At 38.1% G+C, this 12,754-nt stretch overlaps 1 pseudogene; it reads right to left on the bottom strand.

Moving 5' to 3' along the window:
• Positions 1–12,754, bottom strand: part of LOC127413797 (transcription factor IIIB 90 kDa subunit-like) — a 48,803-nt pseudogene that overhangs the window by 11,590 nt on the left and 24,459 nt on the right.

The raw sequence follows: 12,754 nt of genomic DNA, 5'->3' as shown, positions 1-12,754 counted from the left end.
AAAACAAAACAAAACAAAACATGGTAATACCATATTACTTTTTGAAAGTGCAGCGAGGGAGAGTCTATACAGGCAGCATGAACCAGCATCACAAAGAGAGAACAACAAAGAAAACACACAAATGTCTGGTCAGAGTGACTCAAAGTGACTGAAACATGCCACAGCAAAGCTTAAATTGTTCCTTTGAAAAAACTGTGCAAGTTCAATGGGTTATGAAGGCAAACACTATATAGCAGATATGGTTTTGTTCACTCTTCAATCAAACCTTTATGTTGTTGTACCTTGCTTGAATATGATCTAAATGGTAGAATAACATCAAATTGTGTTCATGCGCAAAGATAAAATAAGAAAATATAGTCTAGTAATATACCCTGCCTTTGTGTGTCAAGTCAACCTTAATTTATAGAGCATATTTAAAAACACCAAAACAAGTTGACCCAAAGTGCTTTACAGATCAAACAAATGAATATACAATGACAGAGTGACACACACCGATCAGCCACAACATTCAGTTACAGATCAGCAGTTACAGAAATACTCAAACCAGCCCATCCGGCACCGACAATCATCCATGCGATTATCTAATCAGCCAATCGTGTGGCAGCAGTGCAGTGCATAAATCATGCAGATATGGGTCAGGAGCTTCAGTTAATGTTCACATCAACCATCAGAATGGGGAAAAAATGGGATCTCATTGATTTGGACTGTGGCATGATTGTTGGTGTCAGATGGACTGATTTGAGTATTTCTGTAACTGCTGATCTACTGGGATTTTCACACACAAAAGTCTCTAGAATTTACTCCGAATGGTGCTAAAAAGAAAAACATCAAGTGAGCGGCAGTGCTGTGGATGGAAATGCTTTGTTGATGAGAGAGGTCAACAGAGAATGGCCAGACTGGTTCCAACTGACAAAGTCTACGGTAACTCAGATAGCCACTCTGTACAATTGTGGTGAGAAAAATAGCATCTCAGAATGCTATTCTAAGATGTGGATTGGCGCTGTTTTGTCACCACGAGTGGGACCTACACAATATTAGGCAGGTGGTTTTAATGTTGTGGCTGATCGGTGTATATATATATATATATATATATATATATATATATATATATATATATATATATATATATATATATACACTGGCTGACAGAAGTTTGGAATAATGTACAGATTTTGCTCTTATGGAAAGAAATTGGTACTTTTATTCACCAAAGTGGCATTCAACTGATCACAGTGTATAGTTAGGACATTAATAGCATGAAAAATAACTATTACAATTTGAATTAATTAATTGACTTAAACTACTTCAAAGAGTTCTCATCAAAAATCCTCCTCATGCAGCAATGACAGCTTTGCAGATCCTTGACATTCTAGCTGTCAGTTTGTCCAGATACTCAGGTGACATTTCACCCCACACTTCCTGTAGCACTTGCCATAGATGTGGCTGTCTAGCTGATCCCACAAAAGCTCAATGGGGTTAAGATCTACAATACTCTTTTCCAATTATCTGTTGTCCAATGTCTGAGTTCCTTTGCCCACTCTAAATTTTCTTTTTGTTTTTCTGTTTCAAAAGTGGCTTTTTCTTTGCAATTCTTCCCATAAGGTCTGCACCCCTGAGTCATCTCTTTACTGTTGTACATGAAATTGGTGTTGAGCGTGTAGAATTCAATGAAGCTGTCAGTGAGGCGTCTATTTCTCAAACTACAGACTCTGATGCACTTATCCTCTTGTTTAGTTGCACATCTTGCCTTCCACATCTCTTTCTGTCCTTGTTAGAGCCAGTTTTCCTTTGTCTTTGAAGACTGTAGTGTACACCTTTGTATGAAATATTTATTTTTTTGGCATTTTCAAGTATTGTATAGCCTTCATTCCTCAAAACAATGATTGACTGACAGGTTTCTAGAGAAAGTGGTTTCTTTTTTGCCATTTTTGACCTAATATTGACCTGCCAGTCTATTGCATACTGTGGCAACTCAAAAACAAACACAAAGACAATGTTAAGCTTCATTTAACGAACCAAATAGCTTTCAACTGTGTTTGATATAATGGCAACTGATTTTCAAGTACAAATTAGCAATTTAGCACGATTACTCAAGGATAAGGTGTTGGAGTGATGGCTATACTTTGTGATCAGTTGAATGCCACTTTGGTGAAGTACCAATTTCCTTCTGAAACAGCAAAATCTGTACATTATTCCAAACTTTTGGCCGCCAGTGTCGATATATACACAGACTGACCCTGTCAAAAGCCTAGCTGCCACGTTTTGAACCAGCTGTAGGCGGGATAATGCAGCTTGAGGGAGACCAATGTACAATGAGTTACAATAGTCTAACCTTGATAAAATTAGTGAGTGGATCACAATTACCAGGTTTTTATTGGAAAGAAAATGTTTTAATTTAGCAATAGATCTCAGATGGACAAAGCTGATCTGCTTATTGAAAAGCAATGAGGAGTCTAAAATCACTCCAAGACACCTTACATGAGTGTGCCTATACGGACTCCAGTTAGCATTTGGGAGAGAGAAAGGGCTGAAGTGGTGGAAGGAGAAAAAGTCCAGAAAAAAGGGTGTGGGCAAACAAATAAAGACGAGGGTGTATGGAGTGGAGGAGGATCTGTTATAAGACTGAAAACACCAACAACACTTTCTAAGACACAGGATTACTCAAGAACAGATCTCTCAACATTAGCTACATTTCTTTAATAACCTCATTTTATTCTCTAGAAGAGTTTTAGAATGAAAGTTTGAACTCTACAGAAATAATAAAATAGTGACACTTCTAGAGCAGACTTTAGGTGTTTTCACAACAGAGCTTTTGATGCAGACCGAAGTCGGTTTCACGGTTCGGTTCATTTAATTGGTGTGAACTCAGGTGTGCTCCAGCAAATTAAGTCCAGCTGAAAACATGGTCTTGAGTGTGGTTTATTTGAACTCCTGCAGTGTTCGCAGTTGGACTGAAAGCAGTATGCCCTAAATCGAGGACGTAAACCACTACTGATGACATACAATTTGGATATTTGCATACTCCTTATTCTTATAATACTTTTTATAGAATATATTCCTCATAGCTGCGTGTCTCCAAACAAATTGTCTTGAGTAAGCAGCTTGCATTCTTCGCATCTCATACAATGCATTTACGGCAGAAGAACACAAGAACTGATCTGTGCGTGTGAAGTTTTGTTGGTAAATCCAAAGGGACAAAAACATGAATAAAACAGTGAAGCTGGAAACTTCTTACTCATTATCAAGTCATTAACCTAACTAAGGTGGTAAACAAACAGCTACCACTAGTAGTCCTGGTGGTAGTCACCATAATGTTGCAAGCATACCACAAAAGAGTGCAATGTGAAAAGAGACCAGTGGGGTGAATTTATTCAAAAGAAAAAACTGAAATAACAAATCGACATAAGTATTCAGACCATTAACTCAGTACTTAGTTGAAGCACCTCTGGCAGCAATTACAGCCTAAAGTCTTTTTGGGTATGATGCGTCACGCTTTGCACACCTGGATTTGGGGATTTTCAGGCATTCTTCTCTGCAGATCCTCTCAAGCTCTGTCAGGTTGAATGGGGACCGTCGGTGGACAGCCATTTTCAGGTCTCTCCAGAGATGTTCGGTTGAGTTCAAGTCCGGGCTCTTGCTGGGCCACTCAAGGACATTCACACAGTTGTCCCTAAGCCACTCTTGCGTTGTCTTGGCTGTGTGCTTAGGTTCACTGTCCTGTTGGAAGGTGAACCTTCAGCCCAGTCTGAGGTCCTGAGCACTCTGGACCAGGTTTTCATTAATGATGTCTCTGTATTTTGCTGCGTTCAGCTTTCCTTCAACCTGACCAGTCCCTGAGTCTCTGCCGCTGAAAAACAGCCCCACAGCATGATGCTACCATCACCATGCTTCACTGTTGGGATAGTATTATGTAGATGATGAGCGGTGCCTGGTTTCCTCCAGACATGACGCATGGAATTGAGGCCAAACAGTTCGATCTTTGTTTCATCAGACTAGAGAATCTTGTTTCTCACAGACTGAGAGTCCTTTAGGTACTTTTATGCAACCTTCAAGCAGGCTTTCATGTGTCTTGCACTGAGGAGAGGCTTCCGTCTGGCCACTCTGCCATAAAGGCCAGATCGGTGGAGTGTTGCATTGATGGTTGTCCTTCTAAAAGGTTCACCCATCTTCACACATGATCTCTAGAGCTCAACCAGAGTGACCATCGGGTTCTTGGTCACCTTACTTAACAAGGCCCTTTTCCCTCAGTTGCTCAGTTTGGCTGGGCGGCCAGCTCTAGGAGTCCTGGTTGTTCCAAACTTCTTCCATTTAAGAATTATGGAGGCCACTCTGCTCTTGGAAACTTACAATGCAGCCAAAAAAAATGTGTAACCTTCCCCAGATCTGTGCCTCGACACAATCCTGTCTCTGAGCTCTGCAGGCAGTTGGCTTGGTTTTTCCTCTGATATGCATTTTCATCTGTTAGACCTTATATAGACAAGTGTGTGCCTTTCCAAATCATGTCCAATAAATTGAATTTGCCACAGGTGGACTCCAATCAAAGTGTAGAAACATCTCAAAGATGACCCAGAGAAATGGGATGCACCTGAGCTAAATTTCAAGTGTCATAGCAAAGGGTTTGAATACTTACAGTATGTCAATGTGACATTTCAATTTTATTCTTTTTAATAAATTTGCAAAGTTATCAAAAATCTGGTTTTTGCATTGTCATTATGGGGTATGGTGTGTAGATGAGTAGATGTGAAAAAATAAATAATTTAAAGCATTTTAGCATATGGCTGCAACATAAAATGTGAAAAAATGAAAGGGTCTGAATACTTTATGAATGCACTGTATATACAGTATATATATATATATATATATATATATATATATAGAGAGAGAGAGAGAGAGAGAGAGAGAGAGAGAGAGAGAGAGAGAGAGAACTTTTCTCCTACATCTTCATACCTCTTGCCAAAGCTGCTGATAGGTGTGCCCTTCTTGGATGAAGTCATGTGGGACTTTTGGGTCCTTCTTTATTCAAGTCTTTCAGCACATCATAGTGTATTTTTGTCGAGATGCGTTTCTGCTCTAACATCTTTTCAATGCCCTCATCTGCAGTGCTGGCATTGATAGGCTCACGCCTTCGTGCTGGCTTTTTAGGCTATGAGACAAACCCACACAGAAATGAAGAAAAAAACATATTTAAGACCCTCACACCCACAACTGTCTTTATGAAACATCTATTTACCTTCTGCTCCTTATATATACCCTGCTCCTTTAACTTTACTATTCTTTCTTCCTTTTCTGTAGCAAAAAAAAAAAACAAAACAAAAAAACACGTAGTGCCGAAAACAATCAAAAATGTCTGCTTGGTTTAAATTAATCTGTCATGGGTAAAATGAACACCCAACTTTTTGTTCTTTGAGATAATCTGCATTTTGAATGATCCACAGATCTGTCTTCACCTTAACTTCCTTCTCATTTAGGATATACTGAATATAAGAAAAATCTCACTCACTCGGTCATGAAAGAGCGGAATGTTTCAACTTCAGCTGACAGAAACTGATTTAATTCTACTCTAATCTATTGTAATTACATGCATTAAATTAAAAAAATATATATATTTTTGCATTTCCAGATGCAGTATCCTTTCTCAGATTTCAGTTTTATAGAACCTTATGATGCAGATTATTTCAAACAGGACAGCACTGAGACTTCAAACATGCAACTCTCCATTAGGGATCAAAACAAATTAACATGCCGTTACCATGGTAAGGTCAAAACTCACCCAATCGATCTTAAATAAACAAAGATGAAAGTGAATAAATCATAAAGTAATGCAAGACTCGTTCACCTTGAACCTAAAATTGAGTATTATTTTATTTTCTTTAGGCAGCATTATCTGTATTACCAAAACGCAATACAAACACAAATTCGATAAGACTGTTGGCAGCATTGTTTTGGGTACACAAGGGAATTTATTAGGCTTATTTATTTTGATTATTATTGTCTTTACATATATAATTGTCTTTAGTTCTTAATCTGTAGGTTATTAGTAATTTCCAGTTGTTGTGTTGATGGATGCTTGCGTGATGGCAAATGGAGCCGTTGGAGATGGTAAATGTTTGGATTTAGGGAGGTGGTTAAATAAGATTTTTTGATCACTTTGTTATTTTATTGCTTTTTTCTTTTTGTCTAAAGTGCAATTTGAATTTAGAAATGTCTTTTATGCTTTTCGTGTTTCAATAAATGAATTAAAATTTGAAAGCAAAATCAATAAAGCAGAAAAATTCACTGAACCTTGACAGGGTGGTTGACGATGTAATCGGATATCGCAATATTTTTTAAGGCAATTATCGCAAAAATATTTTTACATATCGCCCAGCCCTAATTCACAGATAAGTCTTGTCTATTTCAGTGGGTTTATTATAAGCAGCCACTTCTAAAAACTAATGTGAAATGTATTTTAATAGGCTTATTAAAATAAGTAATTTATAATGTATATTTAGTAAATTAAAATTCAATAATTAGTTAAGATTTATTTTTAAAATGAGAAGTAATTTGAAATTTAAACAGATAAAGTTTAAAAGATATGTTAATTTGATCACCTATATTGATGTGTTCAACCTTCTGTAATGCCCACATCTACAAAACAGACACTCCCACCTTTATAATAAACATGGGTATAATTTAGTCCAGTCTGAATCCGTAAATGAAATCACAGATGTCATGTGATAATAATTGTAACTCAAATGTCGTTTAGAAAACTAGTCCCATCCAAATAGGGCTAAAGACAAATTTTTCATTTTTGGGTGAACTATCTGTTTAAAATCTCCCTCTCCAAAATCATGTGGAAAGCAGGGTATACACACAAGTGTGTGAGAGCGAGAGAGAAAGATTCTCTGTGGTTTCTGCCCTGTAGCTGGTCTTACTGCAAAGTCCTCTGGGCTGCTGGGATCATTATAACAGAGGCTCTACAGTAGCAACTTCCAGGGTTATTCTCCCTCCTCCCCCCTTTTCCTCTTTTCCAGGTCCAGTTCCTCCCTTCCCCCAGCCCAACTCTCTTTTCTTGCTGCCTGGATATTGTTGGCAATGCTTCAAAAGTTTGCTTTATTGAGCCACTCTCTTATGTGTTGTAATAAGGATGGGGTTAGAGAGAAAGAAAAAAAAAAAAACAGAACGAGAGGGAAATTCTGGTTTTCTTGCATCTGAGCGAGGGGGCCTCAATGCCAGCAGATCCCTTGAGTCAGGAAACCTGACCTCCTCTCGGCACTCAGATCTTCACACACACAGACAAAACACACACAGAGTCTTCCAACAGTGCACATTAAAACACACTGTGACTGTGTCTATGACTCACATGTGTGTGATGTGGTGACAGCATAAATAGCACAGATTTGTTACAAGAGAAATAAAAACCACACCAGAGATTGTACCAGGTGCAGCTGGATCTAAGTGTAGATAAAAAGATAAAACAAGAAAAAGGGTTTTGTCATCCCTGTGAAATATCAGCTTAAAACTACAGCTCAACTATAGATCCAACTACAGACAGGGGGCTGGTGCCCAATTTGGAACCATTCTCCACGTTTCCTGCTGGTCTCGAACCAAGAATCATTAAAGGAATAGTTCACCCAAAAATGAAAATTCTCTAATGATTTACTTACCTTTAAACCATACCAGATGTGTATGACTTTCCTTCTTCAGCAGAACCGAAATGAAGAATTTTATAAGCCCATTTCAGCTCTGTTTGTCCATACAATGCAAGTAAACGGGCACCATCAGGCTGCTGGCTGTTTGACGGTCCAAAAGACATAATTAGGCAGCATAAAGTAATCCACACGACTCCAGTCAATCAATGTTTTCTGAAGCGAATTGATAGGTTTGTGTAAGAAACAAACTGATAATTAAAACATTTATAACTTTAAATCATTGCTTCTGTTGAAGAAGGAAAGTCATATACATCTGGTATAGTTTAAAGGTAAGTAAATAATGAGAGAATTTAGATTTTTGGGTGAATTAACCCTTTAACATCAGAGGGTGAGGGTGGGAGAATGTCCTCACCAAATAAAGTTCAAAAACAAAAACTTAATCAGTCAAGACTGACGCAAATCAAAACTAGATTGCACCAATTATGTTAAGAAAAGCTGTCTACACAGGAAACATGCGATGCGATGGGTGTTTAGTTGATGGACATTCTATTGCATTGCACAGTGCAGCTCCAGCTATTTCATTTCCCCAGTCATTCTTAAGTAAAATTATTTTATTTACAACTAGTAAAGTTTGTCACGACAAACTGACGTTGGCTTGACACAGCCTTGTCTGAAAGTTTAAACTTGTTTTAACATTTTGATGGTTATACAGACATTATGGTAAGACAAACAGCTAGCTATCTAGACAGACAGACAGACAGACAGAGATTTAATTAACAAGCATTCCATTGAACATTCCGTCAATGTAAGTCTATGGCATTTTTCTGATTTCGATTGTCCGCTGTGTGAAAACCATAAATGAAAACCATGATCAGTTAGAATAGATATCGCACACTATTCCAAAACAGTCTGAAGGTCTGTGTTGAGTTTGGTGGATGTAGCTTAAAAGCTGTAAGTTTTACATTTTGAAAAAAAAAAAAAAAAAAAAAAAAACGTCAAATGTTTTTCTGTCGAGTAACAGTATGTTGGCTTTGTCAAGCCCACATAAATATCATATTTCATAGTTTGATTGTTAGTAATTTTATTTGTTACAACATCTGACCATTGCATCAAAAACAGTTTGTGCTGAGCCTAGGGTTGGAAACTTGTTCCATTTGTTTAAAAATACCAGAACTGTATGATATTCATGACTTTCAGTTCCATTAACGGTTCTTGAACATACAATCTACGGCCAATGGAGATGGAACACTGTACTAAAATACTAATATACTGTAGCTGCGCTACTCAGTGGCTGCACTGCCCCTCTACTGGATCTAAAGCTCAAAACACACAGTACAACCCATGTAGTCAGATACCTGAGAAAATGACTCTCATGAGCCGGATCTTTTGAATCTGCTGTGCAACACACAGTGCAACCAGTGTCTTGCAGTTCCCCAACAAAAGACTCTTAGTTCCTTTTAGTGAATAAAAAAAAACTTAAGTCGGAGAAGTTGCTGAAGTAATCTCATCTTTTGAAAAGTCAATAAAAGCTTTTATTTCTAAATATTTCCTTCTCAAAGGTAAAAATTGTTAATGGAACAGTTAAGGAATCGGGAATCGTTGAGAGGAATCGGAACCGAAAAAAAAAAAAAACGGAACCAGAATCCTTACATTTCTTATGATTCCCATTCCTAGCTGGCAAGATGCTGAATTAAAAGGTTTTGGATGTTAAAATACATTCTGAAAACTTGCAATACTCATAAACAAGGACAGCAATGCACTATGTAATTTGCAATTACACCATCATTCGAATCTCTAGTAAGTGGAAATCGTGGGCCGGTTCGGAGAGGGGTACAAAAAAAACCCCATCAGAGCAACAGTTGAGCACCTGTTCTAAACGAAAACCAGCGTGAAAAGGGGTTACAGTAAAAAAAAAAAGGGGCCAAGTTCAACAAATTACAGAGAAGAGAGGAAACAAATGAGAAACTCCACCTAACACTAATCATTCCTTCTCTTCATCTATTCCTCTCTCTGTTCTTCAACCAAAAAACCTCTCTGCCCTGAGGCAGATTTCTGAATGATGCTGTCAGCCCCAACATTAGTGTTTCATATGTGTGTGTCAAAAAGCCATTCTTTTCTCCACTGCAGTTTCAGTAACACTAACACCTGTTCAGCGTCAAGCATTGTGTCCGACTAAAGACATACAGATATTTCCAGATAGTACCAGATGGACACCTCCTTTCCTTCTCTCCCTGGACAATTTTTCCATTCAACACCAGCAGGGGCTCACCAAACGTAATCATTTGATAACATCACTCAAACTGACACGGTTGAACAGAATAACAAACACTGAATGCCAAGAAAGCAAAAGATGGACAAAGAGAGGAAATGGGAGATTCTTTCAGAGGAGAAGAGGGCAGACAGGCCCATTAAAAATTGACCCCTTCTTACCCCTGTGACTTCCCCAGGGAAACCCCTTGCCCACTCACACACCTGCTACAATTGACTTTATAGCCCAGAGGCTGGAGAGGGAAAATGAGAGGGCAAGAGAGAGAGATGTCAAGAGAGAAGATATGCATGTGCTTTTTCACACTCTACTGTACAGTCAAAGATGGGGGAGGGCCAGTCCTACAAACACACACACACACACACACACACACACACACACATACTAATGCAATGAGATGTAAATGTAACAGTGGAAAACAGAAAACAGACTTTATTCATGAGCTCTCACACGTTCAAGTGCCCTTCAGGTGTTATATCTAGACAGGAAATCAGCCTCACGGGGGGCTCCACACACAGATTTTTCTGTCAGTGTATGTTAACGGTACAGTGAATGTGTCTATCACATGGATAGTGCCTCCTGCAGTCATTTGCTTTTCCCTTCCAAACTCCTGTCAGTCAGTTACACTTTTATGATGTCATATTTCACAGAGATGATATAATTTCACTGTCAGAGCTTAAAATTGACACTTTGGCGCATTTAATTAGGAGAAAACGAAGCAAGAGATGAGCAGCAAGGATAAAAATTATGGAAAGCATTAATTAAACAACAAGACAAAAATAAAGAAGTGTAAACAACATAAATCACAAATGTGTCATGTTTAAATGTCACTAAAACTTGCAGAAAGTAGCTAAGACAATAATGATTTCACAGCTTTAAAGAAAACTGTTTCTAAAACTAGATCCTTATCAAAGTCCCAACTAGGACTGGACGAAATACAGAATACTCGCAATATATTCACAATAAATTTGTTGCTGATGTAAAATCTTGTGTGTGAGCATTTATGCAGATGATTTATATCTACTTAAAACTTAAGAATTAAAGTTGGGAAGTGTGATTCATTTTTGTAAATCTGTTCAAATTGGGGGGAATGCCTTCACGCCTTAATTGCTTAGTGTATTTCACTTCTTGCAATATCAATTTGAAATAGGCTACAATGGCTGTTTAGTCGAACTTACAGTTCTCTTTGATTGGGAAAGCCATTTCAAACTATGCACGATCATATATTTTTTTTTTTTTTTGCAATCAACCAGTCCTAGTCTCAGCCTTACAAATGGACAGGGCACCTCAAATCAATGTGATCTGTGACATGACTCCAAATGTGGTGTTTATAAACATGTTATGAAGACTGACAAAATCACATCTGTGTCTTATGAATGTGAATTGGTGTAACATTTGGCACATCTGTCCATTACAAACCCCCAACAGCTGTCCAGGGGATACGTTCAAACGAGTGAGAAGAATAAATGTCACTCACACACTTACTCTGTCTTTTATTCTCCTTTGAAAGCCACCTCTCCCTCCCCTCGTCTCCTTATCTCCCTCCCCTTCTCTCTCTCCATCTCCTCCCACTATATTCCTTTTTTCTAGTGTAAATGAACAAGTCTCCTCTGTTCTCCTGCTCTGAAGTTCCAGGGAGATTCTAACAGATGGGAAGATTTTTATTAGACCAGGGAGAGGGTGTGTGTGTGATACACACACAACAGGGGCATAACTTAAAAGTAACAGAATGTATTGACTGGTCAATAAAGTGAAAGGAAACACTGAAACATAGAAAGAAGCTCAAAAATTGGGATGCTGCTTTCTCCTGCTGTGTGGTCAGCAAGGGGACAGAGAGTGCAGTGATAGACCATCTGGAGACAAACACACACCCACACACTACTCTTTCTCATTGCCCCTCTGCATTGTTAAGATCACACTGCACAGCAGCACTGGATCTCTCTTTAAAACACATGTACAAAGGGGAATCCCCTCTGACAACCTTCCTGAATAGAACTGACTTTAGAAAAATGGAGAAAGCCCAAGAGAAAAGATATTAAAAAAAAAAAAAAGACCATATGGTTTAATGAGTCTTCTTCAGAACAATACAAGAAACTTTGTGATGTCAATTTAAAGCCAATCATCTCATGGTTCCCGCAGGTGCTAGCTATCTGGTGTTAATGACCCAGTCCATGACTATGATGTATTAATTTAAGAAGTTTGTTTTAACCATGTTTATACAAGTCTCTGTGTTGTCTACATCCACCCTGGGAGACCTGAATGGGTGAAGTCATTAACACCAAATAGCTAGCACCTGTTGAACCATGAGATGTTTGACTTCAAATTGACATCACAACATTTCTTGTATTGTTCTGAAGAAGACTCGTTACATGAGTCGAAACGTTAACCATATGGTTTTGGATTAAAATTATTGTTGGAGCAGCGAGTAAGTGTACAAGTTTTTTGTTTTTTTTTTACTCTGCACCTTACAAAGTTTGTTTTTGGTGTGTGTGTTCTTAGAAACATCATGTTGATATCAAGGTCCATATATAACCCTGAGGTTGGGAACCAGTTCCAAAAAAAAATGGAACCAAATGATTTCATGACTTTCAGTTCCATTAATAGTTCTTGAACATGGATTCTTCTGCAGTGGACTGAATACTGTACTTCAGTACTCTTGCAGACAGTGTTACATGCATTATAACACCGCAACTAAATCAGCAGCGTGAAACTCAGTACAACAAGTGCAGCCTTAATCTCAAAGGAATGACTCTTATCAGACAATTCTTTATAGTGAATGAACAACTTACTAAATCTAAAAGTAACTTTTCTGTCATGTCTGATTCTAAATGAACCAAGAATTGTTTTCTACTTAAAG

This window comes from Myxocyprinus asiaticus, chromosome 23 (assembly GCF_019703515.2).
Source record: "Myxocyprinus asiaticus isolate MX2 ecotype Aquarium Trade chromosome 23, UBuf_Myxa_2, whole genome shotgun sequence".
NCBI lineage: Eukaryota > Metazoa > Chordata > Actinopteri > Cypriniformes > Catostomidae > Myxocyprinus > Myxocyprinus asiaticus.
The sequence above is the reverse complement of the archived record's forward strand: the minus strand, read 5'-3'. Positions and strand labels throughout refer to the sequence as shown.